Genomic DNA, 12056 nt, shown 5'->3' on the forward strand with positions numbered 1-12056 from the left:
TGGCTATTGAGGATATTACAGGTCGTGAGCATCTTCACGTACACCAGCGGTCTGATCTACCGCAAAAGGATGTTCTTTTCCAAAAAAAGTGGCCGTACTTTGGACCTGTGAGCGCTATGAGGTGCTTGTCAGGATTATATGCCAAGTGGACGAGCAGAATATGATTTAGCCTGAGGTCTTTAGACCAGTATCGCAGTTGACATCGTTGTTGGCATTATTGATCCATTTGATGCATTGGTGTACTCTATTATTCTTTACAATAGCTTATAGTTATGTCTTGATTAGTAGTTGTAGTTTCTTTCTGGTCATTATTGCTACTATTTCGATGCTCCTACTTGTTATGTCTATTTGTCTACTCTATCTTATAGTAGCAGTTATTGTTGCGTTTATTACCAGTTGTTATTCCATTGCTATTGTACCTGATTCACTTGTTTACTACTGTTGGTTGTCTCTTCCGTCTGCCGGTGAATACAGCTTGTCTTCGTCGACTTGCGGTACCCATTGAGAGGGGAGACGTGTTTACATGTTCTCACCGCTGACTATTTTTTTAGGTTAACATTAGCGGTGAGGGTCGGGACGGTGCGTGAGGACGATACTAGATAGTTATGTTTCAAATCTATCCGTTGTTGATATGTATTATCTTTCTACTGGATTAGTTCGGGATCGTCTGCTGGACAGATACTTTAGTCCATAGGAAAATACTTTAGTCCATGGGCAAATACTTTAGCCCATCACGTGACAACCTCCGGAGTGCACTGTTTGGGTGGAGCGACCACCACCAAGCTCAAAACAGACTAGGTGAGTATGATCTGATCCTCCTTTAGAGGATTCAACCACAGACAATGTCACACTTTAACTTTAACTAGCTCTTTATGCTAGTTGCAATTTCATTTCTCTATGCTAACCAAATCTCTAGTTAGAATGTCACCAAGTTCACTATTGTTATAGTCCATACATTCATAGAGTTCTATGTTCACATTCTAATGTTCACATGTTCTCACTGTCGATAGGGATTCATACTTTCACTTGCACAATGCCAATACCCTATAATGCATGACTACAAATATAAATATGCTCAATGAATTATCATAGACATAAAAGGTGATTCAAAGATTTCGGATAGCACCACCCACCTGTAGTGGTGTCAATGAGCTAAGATCAATGTCTCGGAATGCGTTGACAACTATTTCTTGCAACTCAGTGCAAATCGAACTAGAACGGTCTCTACCGTAAGTAGCGTGTCGTCGCCCTGTCGGAAAGTCAATTTATACTTTCGAGCATGTTTAACTTTCATTTATAAAGGATTAAAGGAATTTAAGCTAGAGTCATATTCTCATATTTTTCAAGTTAACATTTCCATTCCTCATAAAATGTCAACTCAAAGAAGATTTCAGCATTAAGCTGAAATCTCACATCATGCTGTATTTTCAGCATTAGTTCAAGTACTACATTCAGCTTCTAATTAGCATTTTATAGAAAATAAGTAATTGATCCTTAATCCAAATTTGAATAACTATGTTACCTCAAGTTCAGCTGAGCTACTATCAATTCTGCAGCCTTTTTGTCAACTTGGAACATTAAGAAACTCACTCAAGGATCAACTTCAGCCATACTTCTCACTTCGGGTAGCTCCAATAAGCCTTTACTCCATTTCGGCCAATACCAACAGCACAAAGTCCATATAAGCATCAAACTTTAAGGTAAATAATTCAGCTCAACTAAGTATGGAATCAATCTTACCTTAATTTGGGCTTTCTCCAAGTTTCATTCAGCATCAACTACTCAAAGTCCCAAATCTCAATCTGAAATTTCAGCAATATGGAATCTTTTCATAATTCCTCTCTAAAGCTAGTAGTTTGACCCTAATCAACTACTAAACAGAATTACCTTCACTAGATGCTGAATTTGACCTGCTTACAGCATCAATTAGGTCACCCCTGCATTTCGACAGCACCAGCAGCACCAACAATATCAACTTCTTGCTCTCAGCTGCAAGAATTTCCATATGGTGATCTTTTCCAAGGTAATTAACCTATAGAAGAATAAGTACTAATCAAGTTTACCTTGATTAGTTGCTGTCCCAAGTTGTTCAGCAACTCCAGCAGCAAGAATTCTTTGCCTTGCGGCTCTCTCTCAAGGCTGAAACATCAAGGCCATCAGCACCAATGACACTTTAATTTCTCTTCAGCAGCAGCCCCAACTCAGCAACACATCAATCCAGAAGCTCACATCTGAATTCGAAGCTCTCCAACAGCTTCCTTCTTTAACTCCGCATGGTCTCTTTTCAGTTCCACATCAAGAAAAACTTAATTTGCAAGCCTCAATGCTGTTATCTCAATTTTTTCAAGCTGCAACAGCAAGAAATTCACATAACAATCCTTTCCAAAGTAACTAACCTATATAAGAAGAAATACTAATCAAGTTTACCTTGATTAGATGCTATTCCAGGTGATATAGCAACTCTAATCAGCAAAAACTTCTTGCTTGGATCAGGTTTTCTTTTCAGCCACAAGTCTCCAAGGCTGTCAGCACCAAGTTCTTCAACTCTTCTTAGCTTAGAGAGAGAAGGAGAAGAAAATAAAAGATAAGGAATGAAGAGAGATGACCCTTCAGCATCTGGACATGTGTATCCCACTAAGGGTGAAGAGATAATGCTGTAAAATTGCACTTTGGCCCCTCAAAATGCTGAAATTGCATTGCTGGACAAATGCTGCCCGCAATTGCTATACCGGTACAAGAATGTGTACCGGTACAGGACAGCAGCAGCAGCAGCATCAACAGCTGCTTCGATTCCTTGTTTCTCACTTCTAATCCATTCTAATTTCATTCCAACACTTCAAAAACATTCCAAATGAACATCCCAAGCTATCAAATTAATTTGGGAGCAATTAATTTCAAATTTGCATCAATTTGCTCATTTTGACCAAATCGACTAAAATTTCAACATTCGAGTTACAATGGCAATTGGATGTCTTTAGCCACTCCAATTCCATTCTTATCTATTCTCACATTTCCAAAACCTGTCACTTGATATTCTCCAGCCACTAATTAAGTTTAGAAATACTCAATTTCCATTTTAGCATTATGGTGACCACTTTGATCACAATTAGCTTGTAATCAAAATTCAGCCTATTACATTTACGGTTTTATTAGTGGATTTCAGTGTTATACTTATCCCTCTGTTGTAAAACATAGTTGTTTACTTTGCTTTGATATCGTTAGATCCTTTGTTTATCTGCCTTATTTATCGTTTTGTTTTAGACGCCTCATATGTTTTAGACATATGGCGGGTCTGGGCACGCGCCGGGCGGCCTTCCGCTGGGTCCCGGGGCGTGACACTATTCCACAGAGCCGAGACCGAGCGCGCTGGCGAGCGACTGCTGTAAAGGTATCGCACCGTAGTCAGAGGCCACCAGAGTTGGGTTATATTTTGTTAGTAGCTACCCTTTTATCATCTTTTGTATTTGATGATTTATGATGCTAATGTATAGAACAGAAATGGAAAAGAATGTAATGTTTATTTTGAGCAAATGTGATGTAAAAAGAAATGATGCGAAAACTATGTAAAGAATTGCTTATGAAAATGATAGATTCTTGTATGCGATCAAAAAGAATCATAGTACTAGTTGAATGCTTAGTTTCCTATCTTTCACTCATGGCTATTGCTTACCCTCGTGTAAGCCGTTTGTGTATGTTTTCGCTATTGCACTTCTCGTTTGAAATTATACAAGTGATGAGCCTTGGGCGGATAGGGAAAATTCTGTCCGTTCGGCGTCTGTTTGACGTGCTCGGGCCGGCCCAAATTGGTATCGGTCCCCGGGACGTGACGTCAAGAGCCGTTGTGGAGAGACATAGGGTAGATGAATCTTGAGATTGTGGCCTCGGAGATCCCGTCTATGCTTATGGCTCTCTTTGTCCAACCGGCCTTGTTGGAAAGGATTAAAGGATTGCAACCCGCGGACCCAAATCTCCAAAAGGTGCGGCGAGACATCGAAAGTGGACGTGGCGGTGAGTTCAGCGTTGACGCCGAGGTTGCACTTCGGTTTCATAATCGGTGGTGCATGCCTGAAGACGAGGAGGTCCGGAAGTTGATACTGCAAGAAGCGCATCGGACTCCCTATGGTATCCACCCGGGCGGCACCAAGATGTATCATGATTTAAAAATGCATTATTGGTGGCCGGGAATGAAAGCCGATATCGGACGCCATGTGGCGCTGTAACACACTGGACCTGTGCAAATTGCGAGGTTCGAGTGTTTGATGTGGACTCCGAACTTTTCCACACTTGGTGGAAGGTTGTAGATGGTATTCCGACCTAAAAGTTCGATTTCTAGAATTTTGGCTTAGTCCTGAGAGTTTTCACTCTTGGGGACCGGTAACTGGTGGGAGAGACCGGTCCCCCCGGAGCAGTGTTGCGGCACTCTTGAGGGAACCGATCCCTGGTAGGGAGAGACCGGTTTCCGAACGTTGGTTTTGCGGGACGAACCGAGAGACCGGTCCTTGGCAAGGAGAGACCGGTCCCTCTGGGCGAAAACTGCCCAGACCCGGGCAGTGTGCTGTTTGGATTGTTGAGGGGCTTATCAGGATTTTGTTACATTAGAAGGCTTTTAGAGCCTTTCTCTTCTCTCTTTCCCTCATTTCTCCCGTTTACACTCATTTTAGAGAGAAAGAGAAGGAAAAGAAGAAGAAGGAGAAGGAGAGGAGCTTGCTTGGAGGTCTTGGAGCATCATCTTCTTCCCCTCATTTCTCACCTTTGGTGGCTTTGAGCTTGCGGTTGGAGCTTTGTGGAGGATCAAACTCCAACCCTACTTAGTTTAGAGCTTGGATTGGAGCTTCTCTTGAGGTTGGTAGCTTATATTTTTCATTTATTACAAGTTTTTCTAGATTCTACTAGATGAAACCCTAGATTTTAGGATTTAGGGTTTATTTTTGGGGATTTTTGATTTGAGGGCTTTGAAACCTAATTGATGGGTTTAGAACCTTTATTTAGGTTGGATTTGAAGAACTCTAACTCCCATTTGGAGCTTGAGAGAGAATTTTTCACCTAGATGAGTTTTTCTCTACTTTAGCCTATGTTGCTTAATAATGGAGCTTAGGGTTGATCGTAAGGTTCGTTTGACTCTCTTTTCTATACCTTTAGGATACTAGAAGAGTGGCGAACACTTTCGTCAGAGCTTACGAAGGGTTTCGGTAAGTTCAGTGGGTTTGACTTCATGAAATCGGGATGAAATGGCCCCTAAGTATTCTATACTTGTCGTGACGTCAATTTGATTGCATATTCATGTTAAATGAGATTTATGTGAATTTTAGAACACTTAAACTACATGCCTTATGTATCATGAAAATTTCACTCTATATAGTAGGGCATTCGGGGCATTTTGCATGTATATGAGGAGTGTTCGTGTTAGCGACTTGAAAATGTCTCTTATGTTAGAATTTGCTCAAATTATGCATTTATAAATAATAAACTCATGTTTGGACTTAGTGGACAAAATGCCATAAAGAGGCACTTGACATAGTAAACTGTGAAACTACAACATAGAGACATAGTGATAGGCCATTGAACATCTACTATATTCCATGTTAGAGACATGATGACAGAGAGATAGGCCATCGAGATACTTGATATATTCCATGTTTTTAGACATGAGGACTTGGTACTTGAGATAGATCTTTCGCTTGCTTGCCATTGTGCTCATTCGCACATGCTTGTGAGGGTCGCTCCCTACAAGCCGGCACTCCAGAGATAGCCATCACGACATATGCTCGCTCGTGCGGGATTGGGCGCCGAAATTGGATGCCGTGGGGGAGGCTCATCCCTAGAGTGGGGATGTTGACTACACGGGGCCATTAGGCACGGCGCAGGCCGGACTACCCACGGGTAGGTCCTATAGGATTGGATCTTTGATGACTTAGCATAACGACTGGACATTGACTAGAATAGTAAACAAGACATTTTACTATTTAGCTTGTGGACATCATGCTAGTGATACTTTGGTACATTCATAATAGAATAGTCCTTTTATTACTTATGCAAATTCATGCTAAGTAGAGATATTATGTTGTAGTAAGTTTACATGCTTACTTACATATCGATTCTATTGCTTTTATTGTTACCTTCATGTTTAGCTCTTTTGGGCCTAGCGGTGCTTTCACTGAAGTCAGTAATTGCCCACTGGGAACTATATTTAATAGTTCTCACGCTTTCTGTTTTATGTTTCCTTTTCAGAGCCTTCGACACCGGCGGAGGCACGGGATCGCTCCAAGGGTGTCGCCTAGCTAGATAGAGGGGAGCTACTTTTGAGCTTTGGTGGTTTACTCTTTCTTTTATTGTATTAGAGAGTGAGAGAGAGATTTTGAGTACCTTATATAGAGAGACCACCTATGTGCTTGTTTAGCTTTTGTATTTGGGATTCCTGTTGTATTTATTTTATGGTTTATTTAATGATTTTAGCTCTCTACTCTTCACACTGTTTTAGATACTAGATGTTGTTCAATGCTCTGATATATCTAGATCTTCTTTATTTTCTTTATTTATCGTTTTGTTTTAGACGCCTTATATGTTTCAGACATATGGCGGGTCTGGACATGCGCCGGGCGGGTTTCCACTGGGTCCCGGGGCATGACAGATTAGTTTGGTATCAGAGCCTAGGGTTGAGTCTTAGTGGACCTGGCAAACCTTAGGCCGGTTGGCCTATTGGAAATAGGCTCGTGAGAGACGAGGTCTATTTGACTTGTAAGCGAAAGTATCTTGATTGGGTATCTTGATAACTCTAGAAAGTGGAGTTAAATTGAAGTGTATAGCTCCTAACTTCGTGGAGGGTTACGTTGGCAGCCGACAACGTAACATCGGGAGTTAGTAGCACACTTCATTACTTTCGTATGATTTGGGGTATTATCTGCTTGAGCGGGGATACGATAGCGTGGGTTACTAACTTGTGCTTTTATGATGTTGTAGTTAGATGCCGATCACTCGCTCCCAATCTGCCGGAGCGGATAATGCGGCACATCTTGAGGAGGTCGAGACCTCCGCTACCTCCGAATCTGGCGAGGTCCAGGAGTTGAGGAGCCAGCTTGCGGCCCTCACCGACCTAGTGACTCAGCAGGTGGAGGCAGCCCGACAACAGACTGAGGCGACGTGCCGGCAGAAGGCGCGGATGAAGCGCCTGGAAGGCCTTCTTCTGCAGCAGGCGGCAGCTTCCAGGGAATCCCAGGCCCCTACATCGCCAGCACCAGTTGTGGACGTCGCGCCGAGAGCGCCGTCCCCGATTGGAGCTGTTTTTCCCGTGTTGGTCAAGGGAGCGGAGCGGGACCGACTGATGGAGCGCCTCAACGAGTTTAAGAGGAGCAGTCCTCGGATATTCGACGGTGAGAAGGTCGACCACTGGATCATGGAGAAGTGGCTGATACATATGGAGAAGCTCTTTCGCGACACCTTCATGGAGGAGAGAGATCGAGTTTGGCTCGCCACACACCATTTGGACGGCGAGGCCTACCGCTGGTGGTTGGATCTCCAGGAGAACCCCAGCACTGATTTGGCGGCTATCTCGTGGAAGAAGTTTAAGGAGCTTCTGTTGGCGCACTACTTTCCGACCAGCGTCAAGAGGAAGATGGAGCAGGACTTGCGCAATTTGCGCAGGGAGACAGGACAGTAGCCGAGTATGAGCAGGAGTTTTCTCGGCTTCTACACTACGTGCCTTTCATCGTGCGGGATGACGAGGACAAGGCCCGCATATTCGAGCGAGGGTTGCGACCGTCGATTTTTCGATTTGTGCAATCCTCTAACCTCCAAACCTATCGGGAGGTGGTGGATCGTGCGCTCATCGTGGAGAGCGGCGCGGCGGATGTCCAGGAGCGGCGAGAGGTTATGGATAAGGGTAAGGCCAAGAGGCCTACGGCTGAGGGTGCGAGCCAGACGCACTCTAGGAGGCCGCCGAAGCATCCGAGGAGCCAGCAGCGTGGGCGTGGCTCGGCGACCCACCGTGGAGGTTCTGACCGACACCGACCTCCCCAATGCGTGATCTGTGGTGGTCCCCACATTCCACGGCAGTGCCAGCAGCGGGGAGGGAGGTGTTTCCAGTATGGCCAGGATGGCCACTTTCGGACCTAGTGCCCGAGAGGTTCTTCACCGGCACCGTCGACTGCATCGACACCGGCTCTACCAGCCGCTAGCCACGGGACTCCATCGACACAGTACCAGCTTGGGTGGCCACCCGTCCAGCGCCAGAGCGAGGGATCTCGACAGGCTCTGAGTGGGCGTTTGTATGCGGCTAAGACCGAGGAGGCGGCAACAGCCGAGGATGTGGTTGCAGGTATCATTTTACTTGATGGCATTAGAGTTCGTGCTTTATTTGATACCGGTGCATCGCATTCGTTTATAGATCGGCTGTTTGCCGAGTTGCATGGCATCCCTTTGGTTTCTTTGTTGCATCCGGGACATGTCGTAGTACCCGACCACACTCTGGATATTAGAGAGCATTGCCCCTGTTGCCCTATTCGGGTAGGAGATTGGATTATGCCCGTGGACTTGCTAGCCTTGCGCAAGTTGGGAGAATTTGATGTGGTCCTGGCTATGGATTGGCTAACCAAGTATTATGCCACGATTGATTGTAAGAATCGCACGGTTACCTTTAGAGAACCGGGACAGACTGAGGTTGTATTTAGAGTATGCCGGAGTTCGCTTTTCGCGACGTCGATCAGCTCGTCTCGAGCTAAGCAGCTGATCAGCCGAGGATGTGTAGCCTACTTGGCTAGTATTGTGTTGAGGAGCGAGGATGACACCCCTAGGATTGAGGATATCCCGGTGGTACGGGAATTCCAGGACGTGTTTCCAGCTGAGCTACCGGGTATGCCACCCGATAAGGAGATCGAGTTTGTGGTAGATCTCATCCCTGGGACTACTCCAATCTCGAAGGCACCCTATAGGATGGCACTAGCGGAGCTAAAGGAGCTGAGGGCACAGCTATAGGATCTGTTGGATAAGGGCTTCATTCGACCGAGCGTCTCACCGTGGGGAGCGCCAGTTCTGTTCGTCAAGAAGAAGGACGGATCACTTCGCCTATGCATGGACTATCGTAAACTTAATAAAGTCATGATCAAGAACAAGTATCCATTGCCGAGAATTGACGACTTGTTTGACCAGCTTCAAGGATCGTGTGCGTATTCCAAGATAGACTTGCAGTCGGGATACCACCAGTTAAAAATCAAACCCGAGGATGTATCGAAGACGACTTTTAGAACACGGTATGGACACTATGAGTTCACAGTTATGCCGTTCGGGCTTACTAATGCTCCGGCAGTCTTTATGGATCTGATGAACCGTGTTTTCAAGCCTTATTTGGACAGGTTCGTCGTGGTGTTTATCGACGACATTTTGGTTTATTCCCGAAGTGATGCAGATCATGAGGAACATTTGAGATTTGTGCTCCAAGTACTTCGGGAAAAGGAGCTTTATGCCAAGCTGAAAAAGTGTGAGTTTTGGCTCCGAGAGGTAGCCTTCCTTGGGCATTTAATATCGGGATCGGGTGTAGCCGTGGATCCTAAGAAGATTGAAGCAATCAAGAATTGGCCGAGACCGACGAGTGTCACGGAGATACAGAGTTTCCTTGGATTGGCCGGTTACTACCGGAGATTTGTAGAGGGGTTTGCTAAGCTATCTACTCCTCTCACGAGGCTTACGCTTAAAGGTGTTAAGTTCATCTGGAATGATGCGTGTGAAAGAAGTTTCCAAGAGCTGAAGCAACGACTGACGACCGCACCTATCCTAACCCTGCCAGTTGCTGGAAAAGGGTATGTTGTTTACAATGATGCATCTCTTAACGGATTGGGCTGTGTTTTGATGCAGGACGACAAGGTGATCGTGTATGCTTCTCGCCAATTGAAGGAATATGAAAAGAATTACCCTACTCACGATTTGGAGTTGGCGGCCGTAGTCTTCGCATTGAAGTTATGGCGCCACTACTTATATCGCGAGCGGTGTCAGGTATACACGAATCACAAGAGCCTCAAATACCTGTTCATTCAAAAGGAGTTGAACTTGAGACAGCGTAGATGGCTGGAGCTGCTCAAGGATTATGATCTGACGATTCTACAACACCCGAACAAGGCTAACGTGGTGGCGGATGCGCTAAGTAGGAAATCAACGAAAAACTTAGCAATGCATGTTGTTAGTCAACCGCAGTTGATCGAGCAGATGAAGCGGTTGGAGTTGGAAGTGGTGATTCCGGATACGCCTTTGAGATTGATAACCTTGGTGGTGCAACCTACACGTTTGGATATAATTAAAGAAAAGCAAGTATCCGATTCGAAATTGCAAAAGGTTCGAGATAAAATGGACAATGGTTGCACCGGCGATTTCCTTGTGGATGACCTAGAATTGATGCGTTTTCGTGGATGAATTTGTGTACCAGCGGATTTAGGAATTAAAGAGGATATTCTTCAAGAAGCATACCGGGCACCGTATGTTATATATACGGGTGGTACCAAGATGTACAAGGACTTGAAGTTGCTTTATTGGTGGCCCGGGATGAAAAAGGACGTTGGCGAGTTCGTAGCTCATTGTCTAACTTGCCAATAAGTGAAAGCTGAGCACCGATTACCCGCGGGAAAGCTTCAGAGTTTACCTATTCCCGTGTGGAAGTGGGAGAAGATCACCATGGACTTTGTGACTGGATTGCCTCGCTCTTAAGCCGGGCATTATGCTATATAGGTGATCGTGGATAGGTTAATGAAGTCGGCGCACTTCATACCTATTCATACTACTTGGACCGGAGAGAAGCTCGCACAAGTGTACCTTGATGAGATTGTGCGACTTCATGGAGTGCCTACATCGATAGTATCGGATCGAGACACTCGGTTTGTGTCTCACTTTTGGAGGAGTCTGCAGGATGCCTTGGGCACCCGATTGGACTTCAGCACTGCCTTCCACCCCCAGAGTGATGGCAGTCAGAGCGCACCATTCAGACTTTAGAGGATATGCTCCGAGCATGTGTGATAGATTTCCAGGAAGGATGGTCGCATCATCTACCGATGACAGAGTTTGCTTATAACAACAGTTACCAAGCAAGCATCAAGATGGTGTCCTTCGAAGCACTTTATGGACGGAAGTGTAGATCGCCACTTCATTGGAGTGAAATAGGCGAGAGATTGGCTTTAGGCCCTGATGTGCTCCAGGAAGCTGAGGACAAGGTTCGGATTGCTCGGGAGCGACTTTTGACGGCGCAGAGTAGACAGAGGAGCTACGCCGATCGATGGCGGCGAGACTTGGAGTTCCAATGTGAGGAAGTGAATTTTCGAAATTCGAGGATTGTACTTCATTCAGGATCGACTGACTGTCGAGAGAATACCCTTCGTGGGAGTTAAGAATGCCCATAACACAAAAAGTGCTTTGGAGTTGAGTCCGCGAGAGCAAATAGGCAAAATCTGGACTCAGCAGATTTTTGCTCTCGGGGACCGGTCCCTGGAGGGAAGGACCGGTCCCCGTAGTTGATGGTCGCGGGGGAGGTCGATGCGACCGGTCCCTGGCTGAGGGGACCGGTCCCCGTGCACGACACCCGCGAGAAGAAGCATAAATTTGGCTAAGTCCTGAAGGTTCCCCTTTCAGGAACCGGTCTCTTAGGAGAGACCGGTCTCCTAGGGACCGGTCCGTCAGGTGAGGACCGGTTCCCGAACGCGAAGGAGGCCCCTGGCAGCGTGGGCTGCTCTCGGGGACCGGTCCCTTGTCGGGGAGACCGGTCCCTCTGGGCGAAAACTGCCCAATGAGGGCTGTGCAATGGATGAAAAGCTGAGGGGTCTAAATGCAAAATGGCCCTTATTAGAGTGGGCTGAGCCCTCTCTCTCTCCCTCACACTCTCATTTTACCCTTTCTCTTTCTCTCTTGCTCTCTCTCTCTCTTTAGAGAAGAAGAAAGAAGGAGAAAGAAAAAAAGAAAGAAGGAGAAAGAAAAGAAGAAAGAAGGAGAAAGAAAAGAAGAAAGAATGAGAAAGAGAAGGAGGAGAAGAAAAAGAAGAAGGCTAGGAGCATCTTCCTCTCCCTCTCCTCTTCCCATTGGTGTAGCTT

General features: G+C 45.6%; 2 long non-coding RNA genes across 3 annotated transcripts; one reads left to right on the top strand and one right to left on the bottom strand.

The window, feature by feature from the left end:
* Window positions 207–2153, bottom strand: LOC109719623. Its single transcript, XR_002218749.1, has 5 exons — window positions 2064–2153; window positions 1888–1989; window positions 1741–1802; window positions 1523–1640; window positions 207–1249 (listed from the first exon to the last, which is right to left on the bottom strand). It is a non-coding gene; the product is annotated as an uncharacterized LOC109719623 (long non-coding RNA).
* Window positions 1610–3193, top strand: LOC109719622. 2 transcript variants are annotated; one of them, XR_002218747.1, is made up of 3 exons: window positions 1610–1700; window positions 1921–2276; window positions 2494–3193. It is a non-coding gene; the product is annotated as an uncharacterized LOC109719622 (long non-coding RNA). The 2 variants fall into 2 exon arrangements; XR_002218748.1 differs by lacking the exon at window positions 2494–3193 and having other exon boundaries at window positions 1921–2023; window positions 2192–2273.

The sequence above is a fragment of the Ananas comosus genome, linkage group 13 (assembly GCF_001540865.1).
Source record: "Ananas comosus cultivar F153 linkage group 13, ASM154086v1, whole genome shotgun sequence".
Taxonomy (NCBI): Eukaryota; Viridiplantae; Streptophyta; class Magnoliopsida; order Poales; family Bromeliaceae; genus Ananas; species Ananas comosus.